Here is a 24,134-nt window from a genome sequence, read left to right as displayed (position 1 = left end):
ATAAATAGCATCTTTAAATTAGCATGTTTAAACCAATAAATAACATATTTATTCACCAACAGATAGTATTTTCAGGCGTTGGGAAATGGAGTGGGGTGATATTCTGCAGTTGGTGAGGAATCTGTGACAGTGCTACATAGCAGGGGTGTGTAAACAGGTTCGAATTAGAACCGGTTCAGTTCGAAGGTTCAAACTCAGCCCAAACACGGCATTGTATTAGCAATGCCAGCCCTAGTTCAATCCAATCGAGCCTGGTTCAGTTCAAACTGGTTCAAACCGGCTCGAAGGCTCCAGCCTCCATTTTAGGTGCTAGTAGCCATTTTGTGTCATTTGTCTTCCTTGACTTCACTTGCTGAGCTCCTGCTTCACTGATTGGCCAGATATATCTGGCTCTCTGGTAGGCTTTCCAGTGGTACCAGTCAGTGATCACTCTAATTTTTTTAATCTCTGTGTGGAATGCGTTTGTTCTGTGCGGCAATATCAAGACTCTGTGTGCGCACATGCATGCAGAGTGGGGCCTTCCTAATACAAACTGAGCGGAATCCAAGATTAACTGAGTGGACATCAGAAAACTTGTGAGCACGTGCACTATTGGCCGGGGGGGAGGGCAAAGGTGGGGGTTCCAAAAGGAGGGAGTTTCAAGGGCTATTTAAAGGCAAGCACTGGCCTTGAAAAAAATCACTCTTGCTGATTGCTGTTGCTGGCTGCTGGTGGTGAGAAAGTTTGGCTGCAGACTTCTTGTGCCTGCCTGCCTCTGTGCCAGGGGTGGTGAGATCTCTACAGTCTCCTCTGCCCCCCTTTTTTTGGCCTTCACCCCACTCCCCCTTCTCCAAAGTAATTTCCCCTGGCACACCCTGTGTGTGTGTGTGTGTCTGTGTGTCCCCTGACACACCCTGTGTGTCTGTGCTGCTGCTGCTGGATTGTTTGTTTTCTGAGTGACTGTCTCTCCTGCTCTGTGCCCACTGCCAGGGGGGCAGGGGGGCATAGGCCCTTTGGCCTGAGGGGCCTCTCTGGCCCATTTCCCTGGTTCACTCCTCTGCCCCCCACACCCTCTTCCTGTTTTCAGTTACTTATTACTGACTGGTAGCTGCTGCTTTTAATTCTGGGCTGAGTTGAAGAGTCCTCAGTTCAGCAGCCTCATTTGCTTTTTTTTTTCCATTTTGGGGGTGTTTTTAGGGAGGGGGGTTCCTTGTTTTCTCTGGAGCAGGTGCTTTTCTTTTTAAACCCTTTTCCTGTGGTGCTTAGCACACTGCCTGCTCCAGACTCCAGTGCAGTGGTTGCTTCCCTTCTCTTCCCCTGCCTGCCAGCCTGCCAATGGTCAGGAAAGTGGTTTTTTTCTTTCTGACCAGTGTGTGGGGATCAGGATCACAAAGGGTAAGTGCTTTCTTTTTGGTGCCCCCTTTGTCCTTAGCTTTCATTAAATAAGGCCTCCTTTCTTGTTTGAGTTGGGGAAGGTATTTTTTCTGTCTTTTTTAAAAACAGGTTGTCTCTTTTTTTATAGGTTCCCCCTTAGTTGCCCTCCATTGTATTGTATTGTATTGTATTGTATTGTTGTGGGTGGAGCGGGTGGGCAGGTGCATGGTTTAATTTAGGGTTTTTTTGGATAGGGTTTTTTGTGTGCCCTCCGTTTTAAAAGAAATCTTTTTTTAAGCACACACCCACATGGGTCATGTCTGAGCGCTGTGTGGGGAGCAAGGCTCACACAAGGGTGTCAGGCAGAGGTGGGACAGGAGAGCTGGTCTTGTGGTAGCAAGCATGACTTGTCCCCTTAGCCTCCATTGCTGCATTCAGATGGAACAGAGGCTCTGTGGACCCTTGGTTTCGAGCAGTGAAACTCACTACAAACCAAGGGCTCCAGTTGGAGTCTCTGTAGCGAAACCTTGGGTCGTGCTACAGATGGGACCAGAATTGCACGAGTTTGGACATGACAATAAGGAAACCCCAGGTCCCTGCAACTCTGGTTCCCCATTGCATGTGGGTGTGGCCTATCTCTCTATATTTCCTGTTTGTTGGGCCAGCTCAAACATTACAGAAGTGTTTTGTAATGCACTTCTGATGGTACCTGACAACACATTCATAAGGAGACTTACAGCATGCTATGAATACACCACAGATTTCTAGTGGCCAATACTACAATTGTGACAGCACATGTTCCACCACCAGGCCTAGATGTTTCAACATACTTCATTTTTCCAGGTGACAGAGGCTTAGCTTATCCACTTAGGTTTCCTTTCTATTATATCAATTTTATATATTGTTTTGGATTTTGTAGTTGCCTGCAAGCAACCATTTTTTGAAAATATCCCATAGTTAACATCATTTATTCAGGTTAGTAATACTGGATATAATGCCCTAAAAAGTTCAATAAAAATAAAGTTAAAATAGAATGCTAGGCATAGCATGATTATTATACGTGACAGAAATCTGCTTAGTTTTTTTCCTTTTAAAATATTGTACTAGAAGTTGCTGAAAGTTGCAGTGGGCCAAAATTGTTCATAGTATGTTAAGTTTTCTTTTTTAAAAAACAAGACATTTGTTGTTTCATTTCTTTGCTTTATTTCTTGAAAATGTTGAGTGGTTATATTTGCAGTATTTAGCAGATGTTGGTCTACTTAGCATCAGAGTTATATGAATTCTCACAGTAAACTTTCATTAAAAAGGAAAAGCATATGAAAATTGTTACTTTTGTGGTGAGAATTGCTGAAGTAGATTCAACACCATGTAGTAATAGTGCAATTATATTAATAAGTAAGGGCAGAGAAGATGGTAGTTGTAGTGGAATAAATCATGTGAGAAAAGGGGAAAGAGAGTGTACTGGGAACTGCATTTTGTAACAAGCATGAAACCAAAACTGTCATTGGAAATTCATAAAAGCAGGAGACTATAGCACTAGCCAAGTGTTATGTTCAGTGCATATACAATCTATGTAAAATGTACTCACAGATCTGTATGAACATATAGTTATTCAAACATTATATTTGTTGTACATCCAGTAATATGCTTCCTATCTGTACCCTGCATTTGAGGGGACTGTACCCAGGTTCATTTTTTAAATGAATGCATGTACAATCATTTACAAAACAAAACACAAAACAAGTTGTTCTAGTAAGAACTAATCTGCCTACTTTCCTTTCACTATCTCAACAACTGGACTAAATTTGGTTCAAATTGAGGTCCACAAGTTAGATCTCTTTCAACCTTCCCTTGTTATTACTGGATAGGCACTGCTCGAGTTTGTGGGAGAACTGTGTTAGGAAACTCCATACTTACAGTCTTTCGTCTGAGACAATCCTCTCTGTGGGATTGGTGAAGGCCAAATAACTTATTAAATGAAGGATCTGGGATATTGAGTTTCAGAATTACCTGTCGAGGACATCTAGGTCATTCCACCTCCACAGTGGTAGGATGAGAACTTGCCCAGCAGATTATCTATACCTCCTCACCTTCCCTAAACATAGAAGGGCCTTCCTGAGGGCCAGAATGAATGCCCTCCACTCAGAACTACTGGCTGGAAGATATAGCAGAATTCCAATTGAGCAGAGATATTGCCCCTGTAACTCTGAGGAGATCGAGTCAGTTGCACATGTGCCCCTGTAGTGTGCCTTTTATATAAGTCTTAGGCGAAAGTTAATTGATCCAGTTTTACATAACCTACAAGAACAATCCAATGAATTCTATGTCAAATATTTGTTAACAGATGCGAATCCATCTATCACACACACAGTTGCAAAATTCTGTTGTTCTACAATAGAAGTTTGACACACTCTGTTCGCTAATGATTAGATCCAGAGTGCAGATAGGTTATTAATATGGCTATGTTTAAATTTTCCATTTGTTTCAGATGTTTTGATATTGGTCAAAGACCATAATAAAGACTGACTGACTGTGCCTCAAAAGTTTACATGTCCTCCATCTTGAATCGGGGTGAATGACATAATCACAAACTATGTAGTTGAGGTGTCTCTCTATGTCCCTACAGCTGAAGCAAATTTGGTCCAAATCGGTTAGGAGGTTCACTTGAGCCTCAAAGGTTTACGTGTCCGCCATCCTGAATCGAGGTGGATGACATAATCACAAACAATGCTCTTGAAGTGTCCCTATGTGTCCCTACAACTGTACTCAGTTTGGTTCATATAGGTTCAGGCATTGCAAAGTTTATGGGGTGAGGGACAGGACACACAAAATGCTGGGTGATCTCATAAGCCTACTGGAAAGTAAGTTTAAAAAATACCGGCATACACCTTTATGTGTGTCCAATGTAATGTCTGAATAGATCTTATAACAACTTTTCCCCCATCAGAAATCCTACATATTTAATACACAGTTGATTACAAATGTGATACATTTTGAACTTTGAGCCATCATGCATATTTATACTGGGTAGGTTTCCATCCACAAATGATCATTTTAAGTTTTGGGTTGATTAAGTTTGTTTATTATTTATTTATTTAAATACAGAAATGTTTGCAAAAATAGTGCAAAGCAATACTAGCAGATGAAAACTTTTTACTGACTTTTTTTGATTATCTTGTTTATTTAGATGTTTAAAGAAGTCAAACTTTCCTGTCAGCAACAAATTTTTATAGGAACTGTCAGAAAAAATCAAATCTCTCTTTCCTAAAATATAGCTATTTCTGCCCTTCTAAGCAAAATTCTCTTAAAAGTCCATGTACAAGGGTGAAAAATGATTCCCCCACTGGATTGCTTTTCAAGTTTTTATTGTCACATACAGTACATACCTCTGTGTATCATCAAGTGGGACATGACGGGGACATTACAACATAGTTAGGTCATTCACACAATCAGTTGACCTGTGTTCTACCCAGGTTTGGGAGCTGTGTGTGCTCCCAATTTTCAAATGTGGATGCAAGGTAAGAGGAAAACCTGAGTAAAAGTGATTGTGTGGAAGCAAGGTAGGAGGAAAAGCTACCCAGGTTTTCCTCCTACGTCATTTCCACACAACCGAAAATTGGGAGCACACACAGTTCCCAAACCCCGGTAGAACACAGTTTTTGATTGTGTGATTGGCCTCAAAGTTTACTATTAAAAACTAGCAAGTTCAAAAGAAGATTATGAGTAAATGTGTGGCTAGTATTCATTCCTTGTTAACCTCCCTTCTCCCTTCTACTCATCTCTCTTCAGTCTAACTTTAGATTGTGAGATCATTGGGACCGGGATTTTTGTGTCTGCTTGTGCTGAAGTTGCACTGTGTTCTGTTACTGCCGGGGTGAGAAGAACTGGCTGTGGTCATCAACCAGAAGAGCAAAAGCTGCTAGGAAATCCCACCTTTCCCCTCACAGCAAAAGCATCAGCAAGGGAAAAGATTAACCTGGCATTAACCAATGGACAAGGAACCAGTAGCTTGTTTTTCCCTTTCTTCCAGAATTTGCTTGTGTTATATTTGGAGATACAGCAGCTGAGCAGCTCTACATATAGGATTGTATCTAAACAGTTAGTCATGACTAAGCACCCCTGAGAACAATGAGACAAGTTAGTTATATAACTAAGAAGTCCCATTTATTTGGGTACTTAGTCACACACAACTTTATCTGGATACATAACTTTATTTGGAACATTAGAAAGAGATGCAATTTTGTGATGAGCAAATGGATGAATAAATTCCCCCAATGAAGACAGCTGAACATGCATTGGGAATTATTAAATTATAATTTCACTTTATGAAACTTCACTTTACTTGATGCACCTTTCCTCTTATGTTTTCCTTTAAAAATATGGATGGAAAAATCCATGGAATTCTGTGTAAGATGTAGTTGTATTCTATAGCTCCCTCTTCATTTTCTAGCTAAATACATGCTTCTTGTTGCTATCTCTAATTATTTTCCAAGTACAACCTTTCTTTTCTGTTTCTCTGGCAAGTCATATCATATAACCTGAATAAGGAGTGAAATGTTACTTCATCGTCTGCCAATGAAATTGGAAGGTTTCTCAGTCCTGGATGTGGAGGGAAAGCAGGTGAAAAACTGAGTTTCCAAAATGTTTCTTTTTTTCCCTTTATACAGAATGAACACCTGCTTAAACTTAGCTACAGACAGAAACAAGATCCTAGATCTAGTTTACTTAAGAGATTACATATAAAGAAATTTAATTATTTGGTTGTTAAATACATGCACTAAATACCAGCTTTTAACTTGCTCACTTGCCTATCTTCTTGCCACACTCACTAACAACTCAATTACCTTTTTTAAAAAGGACCTCAAGTGTTGTACTCTAATAGGCAATGAAAGTACAAGCTTATCTAGTGAACAAAATAACTTCTTTTTAGAGTAAAGGGCACAGTTATTTCACAGCACTAAAGAAAAAAGAAGAAAAGAAAGAAAAGGAGAGTCTCTAGCCCAGCCCTACTTTATTTGCATTTTTGCATTAATTTTGGTGACCAACATCCTGACTAATGAAGCACCAGTGCAGCAGTGTTGTGTTCCAGACTAAGTTTGTAAAAGCACACACAAGGGGTGTGTGTGTGTGTGATCTCCCCTTCATTCCACTGCAGCCTATTCTACCCCCCAAAATGTGCCTGATGCTGGGAGAGATTTGGTCTGACTGAGCACATTTCATTATTGCATAGGTGAGCAGAGGGTCAGGGGGATGTCTGTCATAAGGTTAAAGGTATCTTCTCCTCAAGCTATACTTCTGACCCCATCCACAAATAAGACAAATATTTATATAACATTTTTCAAAAAAGGCCCCAAAGTGGTTTACATAGATATAAATAAATGAATAAAATGGCTCCCTGTTCCCAAAGGGCTCACACTCTTTAAAAAGGAAATAAAGATAGACACCAACAACTGCTATTTGAGGGATGCTGTGCTGGGGATGGATAGGGCCAGTTGCTCTCCCCCTGCTCAAGAAAGAGAATCACCACTTTTAAAAGGTGCCTCTTTGCTCAGTTTGCAGAGGAAGCAACAAAGTGCTCAGTTTTAGGGCAGCCCAAACCCAAACTGTTTAACAATATATAGGAAAAGAGGGGAAGATTTCAGGAAGATGGGAAAGAAAACAAGTTGTTCTAGCAAGAACTAACCAGCCTACTTTCCTTTCACTGTCTCTACATCTGGACTAAATTTGGTTCAGATCAAGATCCACAAGTTAGATCTCTTGTGCCTCAGATGTTCATGTGTCTGCCATCTTGGATCGGGGTGAATGTCATCATTACAAACTCCACTATTGAGGTGTCCCTGTGTGTCACTCACTACAGCTGTTCCAAATTTGGTTCAAATTGGTTAGACAGTCCTCAGGTTAGTGCACTTGCACATCAAAAGTTTATGCATCCACCATCTTGGATTGGGGTGGGTGACATCATTACAAACTACACCATAGTGGTATCCCTAAGTGTCCATTCAGCTGTAGCAAATTTGGTTCAAATCGGTTAGACTGTCCACAAGTTAGTACACTTGCACCTTAAAAGTTTACATGTCCACCATCTTGAATTAGGATAGATGACATTGTCACAATCTTTGCCATTGAGGTGTCCCTATGTGTCCCTACAGCTGTAGCAAATTTGGTTCAAATCGGTTAAGTGGTTCACAAGTTAGCTCGCTTGTGCATCAAAGGTTTATGCTTCTGCCATCTTGAATCAGGGTTAGCCCACTTGCACCTCAAAAGTTTATGCATCCACCATCTTGGTTCAGCGTGGAGGACATCATCACAAACTACACTGTTGAGGTGTCCCTATGTGTCACTCCCTGCAACTGTACCTAATTCAGTTTAAATTGGTTAGACAGTCTACAAATTAGCTTGCTTGAGCCTCAAATGTTCACATGGTCGCCATCTTGAGTCGGCATGGATGACATCATCACACACCATGCCATTTGGGTATCCCTATGTGCCTCTACAGGTGTAGCCAATTTGGTTCAAGTCGGTTTGGCGGTTCACAAGTTAGCTCACTTGCGCCTCAAAAGTTTACATCTCCGCCATCTTGGATCAGGGTGGATGAGGTCATCACAAACTCTGTGTTGAGGTGTGCCTATGTGTCCCTACAACTGTACCTGATTTGATTCATATTGCTCCAGGCGTTGCAAAGTTGATGACGGGGGGGACACACGGACAGACACACAGACACTCACGGAAATTCAGCTAAAAATGCTGTCTGCCCAAGCTTGCCACTGGTTCCTTCCTTCAAGGAACTGTTCCTTATTTAGGATTAAATGTAGTATTCCTTTTCAAGTTAACAAGGAACTCATTGTTTCTTTGTTTGGGCTAATTAAGTACTGTTAATGATCTGACATATGTAATATATCATTTTACCTAGGCTAGGCCAAACAACACAATAAGACTGCAGTTCTAGGCTGGTTGGATCCCTGAGTAGGAGCATTCCTGTTAGAGGCTAAGGATTCATTGCAAGACTTTTTTCAGGTCAATAATAGTAAATAATAATAAGCTGTAGCCAAAGAAAGTTAGTCATTATTACGTTCAATTGAAAATGGTGAGATTTATGTTAGTCACAACTAACTTGCCCCATTGGTTTCAGTGGCACTTATGTGACAGTCTTTGGATACAACAAAATAAGAATACCAATAAACTCTGACATATTTAAGTTATTTTTCAGAAACTGGAGTGACATCATTTAGAAAGTATAGTGCAATGTTGTACACTGTGATTTAAAAAGCCATGCATTTTACTGTCTGCCTACAAAAGGGATCCAGCTCTGCAGACTGTTCGAAAGGGCAATGTGCATATATGTGTTTCAGCTATTGTGGATAAATGGCTTCAGAAACACTAAGACAGAATGTAAGAGGTAAAAAACAGCTGTCACCAATACATTTATAAGCATGTGGAAGTCTAATAATAGTTATGTTGAAGGTTTCAGCCTGCCCTCCAGAGGAGATGAATAGCAGTTTAGTGCCCCCCCTCTACATATGAAACATTAAAGAGGAGAGATCTATTGCCAATTGTAAATGCGGCATAACCTGAAATTCCTTGAGGATGAATCATAAAGGAAACATGACAGAAAGGACTTTACACATCAAGGAAAGCAACTGAGGTGTCATCCACATGCTGAAAATATTTGGTATTCATGCTTGTTTATTGGACAGTTCAGAGTCATTCCTGTCAAACAGGAGAAAGTTCAGACTAAGGGAGGCAGCAGATTTGAGGAGATGTGTCAACAATGTCCGATGAGAGCAGCAGTGAGAGAAAGCCCAGCCTCCCCCCGCAAAAAAAGTTAGGCTGTTTGATGCTTGTTCCAATCATAGGTGAAACACAGAATCAGAAGGGCCACATGATGCTGGTGGGGACGAAGTGTCAGAACTGTGCCCACACATCATTTCTATGGGTCTGATTTAAAATTCGAATATGGGCCCCCCACCCCACAAATCACATCTGTTTTGAAAAATTGACAAGAAGGGCCTTATTTGTTTTGAAAACTTGAAGGATTGACAATCGGAGATTTAAGCTGGCCGAATTCCACATGCTGTCACTCAGCCTGAAAAATAACCAGTTGGATTCAATGATAAGCTTGGCCTTTTGCTACTGTCCCCCCCTTTTGCTATCTCCCCACCTCCACAATACTTACCGCAATACATCTGAAAAACTATGTATAGCATAGTACAATGTATTTCATTTCTAGGTCCAATACTTTGCATGCTCTAAAGATGTTAAAACATTATCTGTCCTAAAAGCTAGTAAAACCATTTTAGTTGTTTTTATTTTCAGTTATCTTTGAAGCTTATGGTAATACATTCAGAATAAACTGTGTGTTTAATGCAATGTTATCCTTTTATAAACACAGAAGGTACATGTTCTTATTTTATGACATTATTAATGCAGAATTTCTTTTCAATTGGAAAACTAAATGGCACTTCATAATTTATTGCAGCCTGCCAACACATCAAATAGTATCTCTCTCACTTTTTCTTTCCTGGTGCTGTTAAATATCTGTTCTAAATAATTCTTTTGAACATTTTGTTTACTTTGCCAACATTAAAAATTAGCAGTAACAGATATTTGTTGTAGAAAGGGACCAGAGTTACTCCAGCACTCTGCTACTCCTAAAAATTTAAGCATTGATAAAGAACTTGGCATAATCCATATAATATCAAATAATATGGTAGCTGCAGTATAAACACACACACACACACACACACACACACACACAATCTGGTTTTACCCATGATATAGTTCCATATTCCCTCACTAACTTTTGAGTGCTTTGATATAATGACAAGCCCAGCTTACATCAGCTAACATCTTGCCTAACAAAGCACGTATTGCATTCCAGATTAAGGCCGCAATAGCACACAGAGAGGAAAAACCAGTTCTCTTTAACTTGTTCATAAATGATCTAGAAGCTGGGGTAACCAGTGAAGAGGCCACATTTGCAGATGACACTAAACTATTTAGGGTAGTGAAATCCAAAACAGATTGTGAGGAGCTCCAAAAGGATCTCTCAAAACTAGGGATCTGCTCAAATGTGATTCGAACTCCAAATTGCGGCACAATCCCCGTACCTTTAAAAGGGAGGAGAGCAAGTCCATACCTGCTCCTCTGTTTGCCACCACAGGAAGTTCGGTGGCACCCCCCTCCCACAGCTAAGATTGCGCACAGGTGTGGCATCTCCCAGCTGCCCTCCTGCAATGCCAGCATGCACATGGCCTCTGTGCACATGGCCATTTGTGTGGTCAGCAACCATGGTAAAGCTGCAGGGACTGTGCCATGATTTCGAGCTCGAATCCCATTTTGAGCACATCCCTACTCCAAACTGGGTGAGTGGGCGACCGCATGGCAAATGCAGTGCCATGTTCCAAGGGGGCCCTTTTTGACTCCAGAATCCCAGGGTGAGAACAGCCAAGGTCAACCTCAGAGTAAGCCAGGGGAGGAGGTTGCCTCATCATCTTAGTCCTCCTCCTAGCTTGCTATGTTCAGCCAGTTCCCTCTGCAGGGGAACTCCAGCTCCAATACACAAGAGCAGCCCTCATCATTGCTGCCTTGGCTTTAAATGCCCCAGTACAGAGCTGACAGGGCTTAAAGTCCACTCCAAGCCCCACCCCCACGTCCTGGTATCACTTCCTTCGTCCTGCCACTGCCAACAGGGAAGCCGCACTGGAGCTGTTCCCTGCAGCTCTCCCTGCCTTGCCTGCTCAACCCCAGTAGGACCTGGCTGCCCTGGAACCCTCTCACCTCCTATCCCTTCAGGGGAAGACAGAATCCCCAGAGGAGGCATGCTGTGCTCCCCGCCAGACTCTACAGGGCCACAGAGGCAACCAGGTAACATGGCATTCTGACAGTAAGCAAATATAATGTGATGCATATTGGGGCAACACCTCCCCCCCCAACTTCAAACATAGATTGATAGGGTCGAGCTATCAGTGACTGACCAGGAGAGAGATCTTGGGGTCATGGTGGACAGCTCGTTGGAAGTGTTGACTCAGTGTGTTGACTCAGTGAGCAGGAGCTGTAAAAAAGGCAAATTCCCTGCTAGGGATCATTAGGAAGGGGATTGAAAATAAAACAGCTAATATTATAATGCCCTTTTACAAATCTATGGTGCAGCAACATTTGGAGTACTACGTACAGTTCTGGTCACCTTATCTTAAAAAGGGCATTGTAGAGCTGGAAAAGGTACAGAAGAGGGTAACCAAGATGATTAGGGGCTGGAGCACCTTCCTTATGAGGCAAGGTTACAGCATCTGGGACTTCTTAGTATGGAAAAGAGGCGATATGGGTAGACATACAGAGGTGTATAAAATTATGCATGGAATAGAGAGTCGACAGAGATAAAAAAATTTCTCCCTCTCTCACAACACTAGAACCAGGGGTCATCCCATGAAATGAAGGCCGGGAATTTTAGTAACAAGAAAGGTTTTTCACACAGTGTATAATTAATCTATAGAATTCTCTGCCACGGGATGTGATGATGGACACTAGCTTGGGTGGCTTTAAAAGGGGCTTAGACAAATTAAGGGAGGACAGGTCTATCAATGATTGCTAGTTTGGTTGCTATAGGTCATGTCCAGCCTCAGAGGCAAGGTGGCTCTAAATACCAGTTGCAGGGGAGCAACAAAGAGGGCACACCATCACCGCTTGTGAATAGGCATCCCAGAGGTATCTGGTAGCCACTGTGTGAAACAGGATGCCAGAATGCATAGGCCTTGGGCCTGATCTAGCAGGGCTGTCCTTATGTTCTAATTTCATCTCCCTTCCACGCCTGTCTAAAGGAAAGATTGGGCTGTCGAGTTGGTATTGACTCCTGGCGACAACAGAGCCATGTGATTTTCTTGGTAGAATACGGGAGTGGTTTACCATTTCCTTCCTCCCGCGCAGTGTGAGATGATGCCTTTGCCGTTGTCACTGAAGTGAGCATCTGCCTCCAGCACTTTCCTATATTGCTGCTGCCTGATATAGGTGACTACAAATATATATTTACTAGACATAGTGTGGGAAGCACACCAGCAGAGATTTGAACTAATAGCCAACATAAGAACAGCCCTGCTACTAAGGCCTACCTAGTCTAGCATCCTGTTTCACAGAGTGGCCCAGCAGATGCTTCTGGGGAGCCCACAGCCAAGAGGTATGTGCATGCCCTCTCTCCTGCTGTTGCTCCCCTGCAACTGGTATTGAGAGGCACCATGCCTCTGAGGGTGGAGGTGGCCCACAGCCACCAGACTAGTAGGCATTGATAGACCTGTCCTCCATGAGGCTCTAGGGAGCCTCTTGCTCCCTAGGCAAGCTGCTTCCATGCTGCACCACCGCAGCCTCCCTAAATCATGGTGCCCATCAGGGATATATTTTTGGGTGGCACAGGCTGCTGTGGAAGGGAGATTATTTCCTCTCCAACAGTGCTTCATCAGTCAGGATGCCAGGCTTTACTGGTAATAACAATGTTATTATTTATTTATTTATTTTATTGTGTATTATAAAAATTTTATACCACCCTTCCAAAATTCATAGCCATCTTCAAACAGACAAAAAATGTTGCAGCTTAAATTAAAAATCATGTTAATTATGTATTTGTCATTTTATTATTTTATTTTAATAATTTCTACCTACCTTTCAATGTAAAAAAAAGCACAAGGTGTCTCACAATGAACATAATTTAATAGAAACAATAAAATACAGTATCAAAAAATATGAAATCAATAAAAGCAGCTGCAAAATACAATAAAAGCAATCTAAAAGCAGCGGGGGCGGGGGGACCAAAACACCTAATCATATATTTACCAAAATATTAACAATGTCCATTTAAAAATCTGTCACAATCAAATAACACCATAACCCACCTAATTAAACTTCCAACTATAAAAAAAAATAAACAAGTTATTTTATTATTATAAAAGTAACTTAATTCACTCTTTTTGATTTGAGGAAAAAACCCTAAAATCAGTTGTAGGAAATACACACACACTATGCCACCAGTAGGGCTGTGCTCATGTCGGGTCTGATAGAGTTGTCGAATCTGATAATGCTTATGTCATATCTAATTAGGAACAACAGCAGGGAGTCTCTATCATATTGGAATTATCAGAATGACTGCTGTTGTGTTGGATTTTCTGTTGAAATTGTTGGATTTATAAGTATTCTTCAAGGGCTTTTGGAAGCCCAAACAATGTTTCCTAAGTGAAACTGTTTGCAATGCCTTTTTTTAGAAGGTGCTGAGGGGGGAAAGGAGAAGATGTTTGGAGAAACAGATCAATCTAGCAGTTAGCAATTGATCATGTCAATGGTTTTGAGTCTTTTGACTTCGAATCTCATCACTTATGGAGAAGGACATAAAATTCCCTTACTATCCCTGCTCAGCTGCTGTTCTCCATATTTTGCTAGTACTCTCTGTGGAGAACACTGAAAGGAATTTTGTGGGGGGTGGGGGAGAGAGAGAGAGAGAGAGAGACCACCTTGGGATGTCACACCAAACCACAGGTCTAACATACACACAGTATGTCGCTCCTCCCCCCCCCCCGCCCATGCTCCCAGACAAGCCTGATCTGTAATCTGGAAGACTGCAAAGAGGGAGGTGCTGGCTGCATGGGCTTCCTTTGATGCATGAAGGAAAGGTGCGGCACCATTGATTAGGACGGAGGGAGGAACTTCCGTCTCTCAACTCTGGTTGGACCCACTGGCAGAATTAGGATGCTACGATACTGCTTTTGGACCAGAGGTTTTGGCAGGGGAACTTAATTGGAACCCAAAGTTCAAATTTTGGTTTGGGGGCTGAAACTGACTCACAATTCACGGATGAAACCACAGGTTCACTCATTTGTATGACTAAAATCCTTAATCTCTGGAACAGTTGCTTCTGGTTCTGCATTATGTCTGAAGGCAGAGAGGAAGGGAGGAAGGGAGGGAGGGAAAGTTTCATCTTTTTTGTGCTTAGTGGTCTGTTAGTTTCTGCCATAAACCAAAGCAATTGTGGCAGTTTAAAAACATTTTAAAACTTTTTAAAAAATTAATTAAAAGAGAGAGAGGGCCACTCTCCTTCAAATATTTAATGCTGTTATCATGTACTTCCACCATAAGAAGTTTGAGAACTTCAGGAGTTGTAATATAGGATGCCAAGAAATGGGGAAGTACTCATTTTTAAATAAAAGCAAGGAGAAATTTCCTTCAAACTGGGCATGCTTAGTAGTCAGCATGGGGGATTAAATTCTTGCACATTTTGTAACATTCTGACATAAAACAAGTTGTTATTGCACTGTTAGGGAAACCCCCTTTGCTTGTGAAGGGGAATCCTTACCGGATTCTCGTTTAAAAGCAAGGCAATTAAACCAGCTGAATCAGGCCAAACCAGTTTGATTCAAACTGGATCTGGTCCAGGTTGAAATTGGACTGGCTGCCTGCTTTGGGGGGCCGGACCAATTTGAGCGCGAACCAGTCGAACCAATTCTGCACACCCCTCTCAGGTGGAGCATTTAGTAGCAGAATCACATTCCACCACCCCCACTTTATATACGAGTGGGGCTGTAAACACACAGTTATGTCATTAAACTTGTTCAGGCATTCAATCTGAATATGGATAGAGGGTAAATGGGAGCCTGGCCTGATAGCCACACCCCTGCACTGACATGCTCCATTGCTTTCCCACGTTCACTGTTTGTCTGCAGAGGCAACCACTAAACTTGAAGAGTTAGTAAATATTTATTTATTATTATTTATTATTTATTTATTACACTTCTGTACCGCCTAGTCTAGAAATCTCTAGGCGGTGTACAAATTAAATATGAAGAGTTTATTTCCCCACCTTCTGGAATCCTGGCTGGCTAGAGTTCTAGATCACATTGAGAAACTGTCCTCAGGTCCAGCATTTGTGCGTAGGTTTGGGTCTGGGAAGCACCTGTATCAGGCAGCAGCAATATAAGAAGATGCTGAAAGGCATCATCTCATACTGCGCGGGAGGAGGCAATGGTAAACCCCTCCTGTATTCTACCAAAAGAAAACCACAGGGCTCTGTGGTCGCCAGGAGTCGAAATCGACTTGACCTTTGCCTTTGGTGTATCTAGGTGGTGTCCTCCCATTATCCCTATGCACCGTTTCAAGCTGGATACTGACATATCTAGTTTGGTCATTGTTTGTTTGTAAGTAAGTGTGCTTCAGAGTTGTGGATAGAACAGATTCCTGATCTGTAGGAGTGTGGCTTGCAAGAGGCAATTTTTTAAAATAAAAGAATTGAAATGTATTTAATGGAGCTATAATAAGAATGGGTACTATCTGGTCTCTTGTTGCCTTAAGACATTTTGGGTTGTTTCTGAACTTTTTCCTTTTAAAAACTGTTAAAAAGATGCTGCTGTAATAATAATAATACTCAAGACTTTATAGGGCTTTGGAATGTTCCATGCCCTTCATGTACATTATTTTGCTGCACTGCAAAATAATGATAGCCTAGAGTGGCTATCCTATACGCTGGTAAACTCTGTTTTCTTTTATACTGTGTCGAACTGGCATTCTTCACATCGAATACACCCCATAATTGCCCAAGAGTTCACAAGTCGTGTTAGTGTCTCCCTTGCAATCTGTAATATACTTTATTATATATTTGACATTACCAATTCAGATAGGATGTACGTGTGGAACATAGGTATAACTGTGCACCAGATCCACATCACAAGACCTCTGTTCTTTAGACGTTATGTAAATAATATTTGCACTTGTAATCATTGATTCAGTTTCCAACCCCAGCATTCATTTCTTTCACCGTCTTTTCCAAAATGGAATGTGCTGCTTATTCTGTTGTTATGCTTTTGTGAAATGTAGGTAGTGGGGCTTTAGCAGAATGTTTTCATTATATGCACAGAAAACAGGATTGGTATATGTAATGGAAAGGGGAGTCACCTGAAGGACTTTCAGACAGGATGAAAACTCTGTCTGTTTGACATCTAGGAATGGGATATTTAATCTAATCTAGTACACCACCTGTCTTGCTTTGGGATAAATTCTTCAGCAGTGCAGTGATATAAACTCACTCCAGAAGTTATTTTGCGCATCTCCTTATGTATATACAAAATATGGAGGGATTAGTTAGAATATAGGATGTGATCACAAGCTCAAGTCCAAAGACTTTTTTAAAAAAAGTTTTGAATATGAATTGCTTTTACAAAGTACTGTCCTAAAGGCTTTTACTAGTTTATATTCTATAGAAAGATTAACAGCCAACATCGAAGTAATCTCCCTTTAGTTACTGAAAGCTTTTTAATATCTTGATAAGTTTGAGCTCCATTTTCTGCAGAAGCTGTAGGAATGCCCATGATCATAATGATGATAATAAAAGTATTGCACAGATATATGAATAAATCCCCACAATGTTTCCTTTGGTGGTCTTTTTACTAGTTAAAGCCCCAGTCAGTGACTACTTTTACAACAAGGGAGGGAGGGAGAGAAGGAAAGGAGTGCAGCCTGCCAGCAAATCACTTCCTTTGCTTTAGAATTCACAACAGATCCCTTTGTGTATGAATTCCCTTAGCGCGCGCACAAACACACACACACACACACACAATGGGCAAACTATATTTTACTTTTATTCCCACTCCATGTGAAGACCATGGGCAGGTTCACAGATGTCTATCACTTGATAATTGCACCATTAAGTTATGCCATGTGTGCACGAGATATCACAGATTAATCCCCATAGACAGACCTTCCATATTACCTCATGTGAACTTAATCACTGATCAGTGGACAGTTAACTTCATTTTACTAAGGTAACAACTGTAGGGTAACATACATCATGTGCAAACCAAGGTCCCATTATAATGAAGAAATTACTTAACATATACTTCATTGTATTTATTATATTTATACTGGCTGGCATCTGCAGTTTCTTAGTCTGGAACAGGTTCTTACTCCAAAGCAAACAGTCCAGTTCAAACTAAGGGAAACTGCAATTATAATGAGCTGCCAGTATCATTCTCACAATGGCCACATACTCATGTAATGTGGAACCACGTGTCCAAAGCACCCACAGTTCCACTCCCCCCTCCAACCCCCTCTCATCCACATTCGGACATAATGGACGTAATGGAGAGCAATCTCTCTGCAGTCAGTGAGACTGCAGAGAGAAGGGGTAACTGGCTGCTTGGGCTACTGAAGGACAGCCCATTCAGCCAATGGCAGCCAGAGCCAGGGAGGAGCTTCCTCCCTCAACTCCAGTTGCTGAAGAGGGAAACTGCAGTGCCATGTTTGGGTAGAACACTGGCATTGCAGAACCAGAGTTAAAGGCAGCAACATCCACTACAAACTGAAAGTAAATACTGGAGTCTGGAGAGGGAAACCACAGGTCTCTTTTTAATCTGAACTGTGGTTGCACACATTCAGATGTATACAGATTTCAACTGGAGGCCCCTTTGACTCAGGAATCATGTTACATCCAAATGCAGTCATTTTATCTTTCATTACAAAATAAAGCAATTTGTTCACAGCTCATTTATTCAATATGTATCTTATCCTTCTTCAAGATGTTGAGGCCTGGTTCATACGCTTACAAGGCCAAAATGTACCAGGCCAGCATAGTGCAGAAGCAGACATGCACCTTATACCTCCTCCCTCAAACAGAAAATGTAAACTGTGAGGTGAGTGGTCCACGTAAACTTGATTTATACCATGGTTTCCCCCCTTTTTGAGAGGGAAGGATTGCAAAAATAAATTCTTAATGGAGCATCCACCTTGCACATTATGATACTCGTGTGGTGGAAAGGAGAGATTCACCCTAGAGCTGTGTGAAGCAATTCAAGCTGAATTGCTCCCAATCACTGGGTTGTTTCGGCTACAACCCCAACAGATCTGCCTATTTCAGGTAGAATTGGGTTAAATCAGCCCATCTCAACTCAATTAAATAACAATTCTCCTGGCCCCTAACTTACTGGATGCGTGAGAAGCAGGGTCCTGGGATAGGTGTGCAGGGTATCATGGTAAATGTAGTCTTTCTTTTCAGCAATTCTTAGGAGACCCTGCACACCTTTTCAGAGAATCTAAGGAAAGGGTGTAAAAAAATAAAAAATCTATTTCAGAAGTTATTTTTTTTAAATGCAGCTGAAAAAGACATTGCTGATTCACCACTGGGAGCAACAGAAAGTGAAGAAAGAATGGGAAAGGGGAGTGTGTGAGTTTGGCTTGATTCATCTCCCTCTGAAATGAAGCTGAATCAAGCCTGTCTAATATGTTTATTTTTTTATTGTTGCATTTATATACCGCCTTTCGTTAAAAGACAACCCCAAGGCGGTTTACAAAAGTTAAAACATACAATAAAAAGGCAATAAAACATCAAGCTAAAAAAACCCACCATATAAAATACAGGCATAAAAACAATACAACAGATAAAAACACACAGAAGCAGCAGTAAAAACGATTATATAAAAGCCTGGGTAAAAAGCCAAGTTTTAACAAGCTTTCTAAAAGCCATGATGGAGTCCGAGGAGCGAATGGCCACTGGGCCATTTATGAATGGCTATACCAAGTGTTGATTTGAGGAGGCCTCCAAAGCACTGAGGCAGTTTCCACTTTCCAGTTCAAATTGGAAATGCTTCACACAGCCATAATACACACCAGTTTGTTCCACCATATGAAAAGAAACTTCAGTCCAGTAGGTGTATGGAATGTAACAAGAGTGGGTTTTTTTAAGCTCAACCACCACCTCCACCATATGGTAGGTTAGACTTACCCAAGACACCTAAGTGAAGAGCAGTGGTGGCTCTCTCCACAAGCTGGTGGCCATCACCACATCCCATGGCAAGGAATTCCATAGATCAATTATGCGCTGTGTGAAAAAGTACTTCCGCTTGTCGGTCCAAATTTCCCAACCTTCAGTTTCATGGGGTGAGCCCTGGTTCTAGTGTTGTGAGAGAGGGAGAAAAATTTCTCTCTGCTTACCCTTTCCACTCCATGCATAATTTTATACATTTTGATCATGTTTCCCCTTAGTCACCTCTTTTCCAAGGTAAAGAGCCCCAGATGCTGTAGCCTAGCCTCATAAGAAAGGTGCTCCAGGCCTCTGATTATTTTGGTTGCCCTCTTCTGCACCTTTTCCAGTTCTACAAGATCCTTCTTTAGATACGGTGACCAAAGCTGTATGTAGTACTCTGGATGTGGCCGCACCATAGATTTGTATAAGGGCATTATACTATTAGCATTTTTATTTTCAATCCCTCTCCTAATGATTTCTAGCATGGAAATAGTTTTTTTCCACAGCTGCTGCGCACTGAGATGACACTTTCAATGAGCTGTCTTCCACGACCCCAAGATCTCTCTCCTAATCAGTCACCGACAGCTTAGATCCCATCAGTGTATATGTGAAGATGGTGTTTTTTGCCTGAATGTGTATCACTTTACACTTGCTTACATTGAACCGCATTTGCCATTTTGTTGCCCAGTCCCCCAGTTTGGAGAGATCTTTTTGGAGTTCCTCACAATCCGTTGTAGATTTCACTACCCTAAATAGTTTAGTGTGATCTGTAAATGTGGCCACCTTGCTGCTCATGCCAACTTCTAGATCATTTCTGAACAAGTTAAAGAGCACTGGCCCCAGTACCGATCCCTGGGGGACCCCACTTCCTACCTACCTCCACTGTGAAATCTGTCCATTTATTACTACTCTCTCTTTCCTGTCTTTCAACCACTTACCAATTCACACATGAACCTCTCCCCTTATTCCCTGACTGCTAAGTTTACTCAAGAGCCTTTTTTGAGGAACTTTATCAAAAGATATTTGAAAGTCCAAGTATACTATGTCAACCGGATCACCTTTATCCACATGACTGTTGACACTCTCAAAGAACTCCAAGAGGTTAGTGAGGCAAGACTTCTCTTTGAAGAAACCATGCTGGTTCTTCTTCAATAAGGTCTGTTCTTCTATGTGATGAACAATTTTGTCCTTAAGTATGCTTTCCATCAATTTACCTGGCACCAGCATTATGCTGACCGGCCTGTAATTTCCTGGATCCCCCCTGAATCCCTTCATGAAAAATGGAGTCACATTGGCTATTTTCCAGTCCTCTGGTACAGAGCCTGATTGTAGGGACAAGTTATATATATATTGCTAGGAGACTGGCAATTTCATATTTGAGTTCCTTCAGAATTCTTGGGTGGATGCCATCTGGCCCTGGTGATTTGTTAATTTTTAGCATTTCAAGACAGTTTAGAACATCTTCCCTTGTCACCTCAAATTCACCCAGATCCTTAGGCACTAAACCTGAAAAACTCAATTCTGGAGAGGGTATATGGTCAGTATCCTCCGCTGTGAAAGGAGATGCAAATAACTCATTCAGCTTCTCTGCAATCTCCTTATCCTCCTTAACAATCCCTTTCACACCCTCATCATCTAAGGGTCCAACGGCTTCCCTGGCAGGTTTTCTAGTTCTGATATATTTAAATAAGTTTTTGTTATTCCCCTTGACACTTCTAGCTAAATGCTCCTCAAACTCTTTCTTTGCATCCCTTATTGTCTCCTTGCATTTCTTTTACCAGAGTTTATGTTCCTTCTTGTTCTCTTCATTTGGGCAGGACTTCCATTTTCTGAAGGAAGTCTTCTTCCCTTTTATCGCTTCCCTGACTCTACTTGTTAGCCACGCTGGTGTACTCCTGAACTTGGTGGTACCTTTCTTCCTTCTTGGTATACATTCCAACTGTGCTTCTAGTACTGTGGTTTTAAATAAGTTTCATACTTTTTGGAGTGATTTGACCCTCCTGACTTTCCCTTTCAACTTCTTTCTTCCCAGTCCCCTTATTTTTGAGAAGTTTCCTCTTCTGAAGTCTTGACAATTCTCCACTTTTCTTGACAATTCTCCACTTGCATATAAGCTGAATTGGATGACACTATGATCACTGCTACCCAGTGGTTTTGCAACTCTGGCATCTCGCACCAGGTCCTGGGCACCACACAGGATTAAATCCAAAGTTGTCATCTCTCTGTTTGGTTCCATGACTAACTGTTCTAAGGCACAGTCATTTAGCTGATCTAGAAATTTGGAGACTCTGTCATTAACTGAATGTGAATTTACCCAGTCTAGGTGTGGGTAGTTGAAGTCACCCATTATTACTGCCCTGTCTCTCTTTGATGCCTCTGTTATTTGTATCTCCAACTGCAAGTCACTCTCAGTGCTTTTGATAGCATGTCCTCAGTAACACATTTCCTTCCAGTCCTCGTAATGTTACCTATAATGATTCTGTGGAGGACTCTGGTCCACCTAGGTTTTCTAGCTTATTGGAATATATCCCTTCTTTGATATACAGCGTCACTCCTCCCGCAACCCTCCCCTCCCTGTCCCTTCTATAGAGTTTAATATCTAGGAATAATCGTGTCCCACTGGTTCTCACCATTCCACCAGATTTCTGTTATACCCACTATATCTATGTTTTCATTAGTAACCAAGTACTCCAGCTCACACATCTTGGCTTGGAGGCTTCTGGAATTGGTATACAGACACCTATATGCTGGATCCCTCACATGGTGTTGATATGTGCTATCCCCCTTACCATCATTTGACCTATTTGGCAAGCTGTCCTGTGTTTCCTTCTGCTCAATTCCTGGCTCTACTCTGTCCCCTTCTGGTTTATCTGAAACATGTTCATCCTCATACCTTAGGGGAATTTGCTGGCTGAAGCAGATATCACCCTGTTCACGCCGGCAATTCCCCAGGCATCATTTTAAAAGCTGCTCTGTGACTTTCTTGATTTTTAGCGTCAGCAGTCTGGTTCCATTTTGGTTCAAGTGCAGCCCATCCCTTTTGTACAGGCTTTGCTTTCCCCAAAATGTATCCCAGTGCCTAATGAAACGAAGTCCCTCCTCCTGGCACCACCATCTCATCCACACATTGAGACCCCTCAACTCCGCCTGTCTCACTGTCCCTGCACGTGGAACAGGTAGCACTTCAGAGAACACTACCCTGGTGGTCCTGGACTTCAGTATGCTACCTAGCAGCCTAAATTTGGCTTCCAAGACCTCCCGACTGCATTTCCCAACATTGTTGGTGCCAACATGCACCATGGTGGCTGACTTCTCCCCAGCACTGCTCAACAGCCTACCTAGACACAGTGTGATGTCCGCAACCTTTGCGCCAAACAGGCAAGTAACTGTGTGGTCTACACATGGGTCACAGACTCATCTCTCTATGCCCCTAATGACTGAATCACCCACTACTAAGAGGCCCCACCCCCTGGAGGAGTATCCTCTCTGTGAGAGGATATGGGTGCATCACCCAAGGATGGGTTCCCTGCTAAGGGAGTGTTTCCCTCTTCCTCAGACTGATGTCCTCCTTCCCTGAGACCCTCATTCTCCATGATAGCAGAAGCACCATCAGCATGGGAGTGGGATGCCTCCACCATATCCCTGAGGGTCTCATCAACACACCTCTCTGCCTTCTGGAGCTTCTCCAGGTCAGCCACCTTACCTTCAAGGGATTGAACTTGTTCCCTGAGAGTCAAGAGCTCTTTCTACCGAGCGCACACCCATGACTTCTGCCCTTCAGGCAGATAGTCATACATGCAATATTCTGTGCAATACACTTGGAGGTAGCCCCTCCCTTGCTGGCATTCTACCTTCTTAACTAGTTTCATTGGGTATTTAAAGTATATGGGATTTGAAGCTAGGTACTGTGTACAGTTTTCAGCTAATTAATGGTTTTTACTTTTGTACTCCAAGAAAATTACAAAGGTTGGGTCATACTCACCTTATTCTTGCATAGTCTCCCCACAGCTTTCCCCAACAATCTCCCACTAGGCTACCACTAAATTCCTGCAAAACTCCTTCGTTATCTGTTTGCAAAGCTCCTGGGAGCAAAGCTCCTCTGGTCTGAGCCTTGTATTGAACACCAGTAGTCAAACTGACTCAGCTCAGGAATGTGGGGCCTCCCACAAGCTGTAGTTCTCACTTGGAATGAATGAATCCCCCACTCAGGCTTCTCCTCTTGCAAAGACACAAACACACCAGCCCGGGAACCATGGAGATAACTCCAGTGGCCATGGAGATAACTAAACAGCTTAGAAATATTTCACATTTTTATTTTTATTAATGTCAATGCTTAATTTTTTTTTAAAGAAATACAAGAAAACTTGGAGTATAATACAAATATGCAATTGCAGCAGCCTCTTACAAAGTAAACTTTTTACGTTCTATTTTTGGAAGCTTGGCTTTTTATATGCTACAGGAGAATTTATCAAGTTTGACAGGCTTTTCTGCAAAGAAACCCCTTTAAATGCAAAATGCATTGAAATATACGAAGCAAAGGAATGCCTTTAACACTTTCCTTCCCCTTGAACTTCTTAAACCAATAAGCATTCATTTTCAGCAATGGTGAGATCAGCTATAAGACAAGTGTTTATCTCATCATGAGCTTCAACTAACCGGGTTAACACTTTTTTTAAAAAAAGTGAAATTTTGTGTGAACGTTAAGATTTCATCCAAGGAGAAATATCTGAGAATGTTCAAAGGAAGTCAAGCTATTTAGACAAGTGAAATTTCTTAATGGATTCTGCACAGTCCCATTAACTACAATTTGATTTGACATTCACCCTCTTCACAGGGTTTATTGTAATGTGCAGCTGGACACATTTTGTGCAGTGGGGATAGATTTTGTGCAGATGGAACTGGGTTTTTGTGAAGTTCGGAATATGGAGGATTAATAAGGAACAGAGTTGTAGAAATAGATGAGGAAAAAAGAAGCAGACAATTAAGATGATTGTTTCCATCTTCATAACGTTATACCAAT

The 24,134-nt window shown here is 41.7% G+C and overlaps 1 long non-coding RNA gene across 1 annotated transcript; it reads left to right on the top strand.

The window, feature by feature from the left end:
- Positions 1-409: 409 nt before the first annotated feature.
- Positions 410-5,648, top strand: LOC128349199 (uncharacterized). Its single transcript, XR_008318614.1, has 2 exons — positions 410-575; positions 5,143-5,648. It is a non-coding gene; the product is annotated as an uncharacterized LOC128349199 (long non-coding RNA).
- Positions 5,649-24,134: the final 18,486 nt, after the last annotated feature.

Source organism: Hemicordylus capensis, chromosome 3 (assembly GCF_027244095.1).
Source record: "Hemicordylus capensis ecotype Gifberg chromosome 3, rHemCap1.1.pri, whole genome shotgun sequence".
Classification (NCBI taxonomy): Eukaryota; Metazoa; Chordata; class Lepidosauria; order Squamata; family Cordylidae; genus Hemicordylus; species Hemicordylus capensis.
The sequence above is the reverse complement of the archived record's forward strand: the minus strand, read 5'-3'. Positions and strand labels throughout refer to the sequence as shown.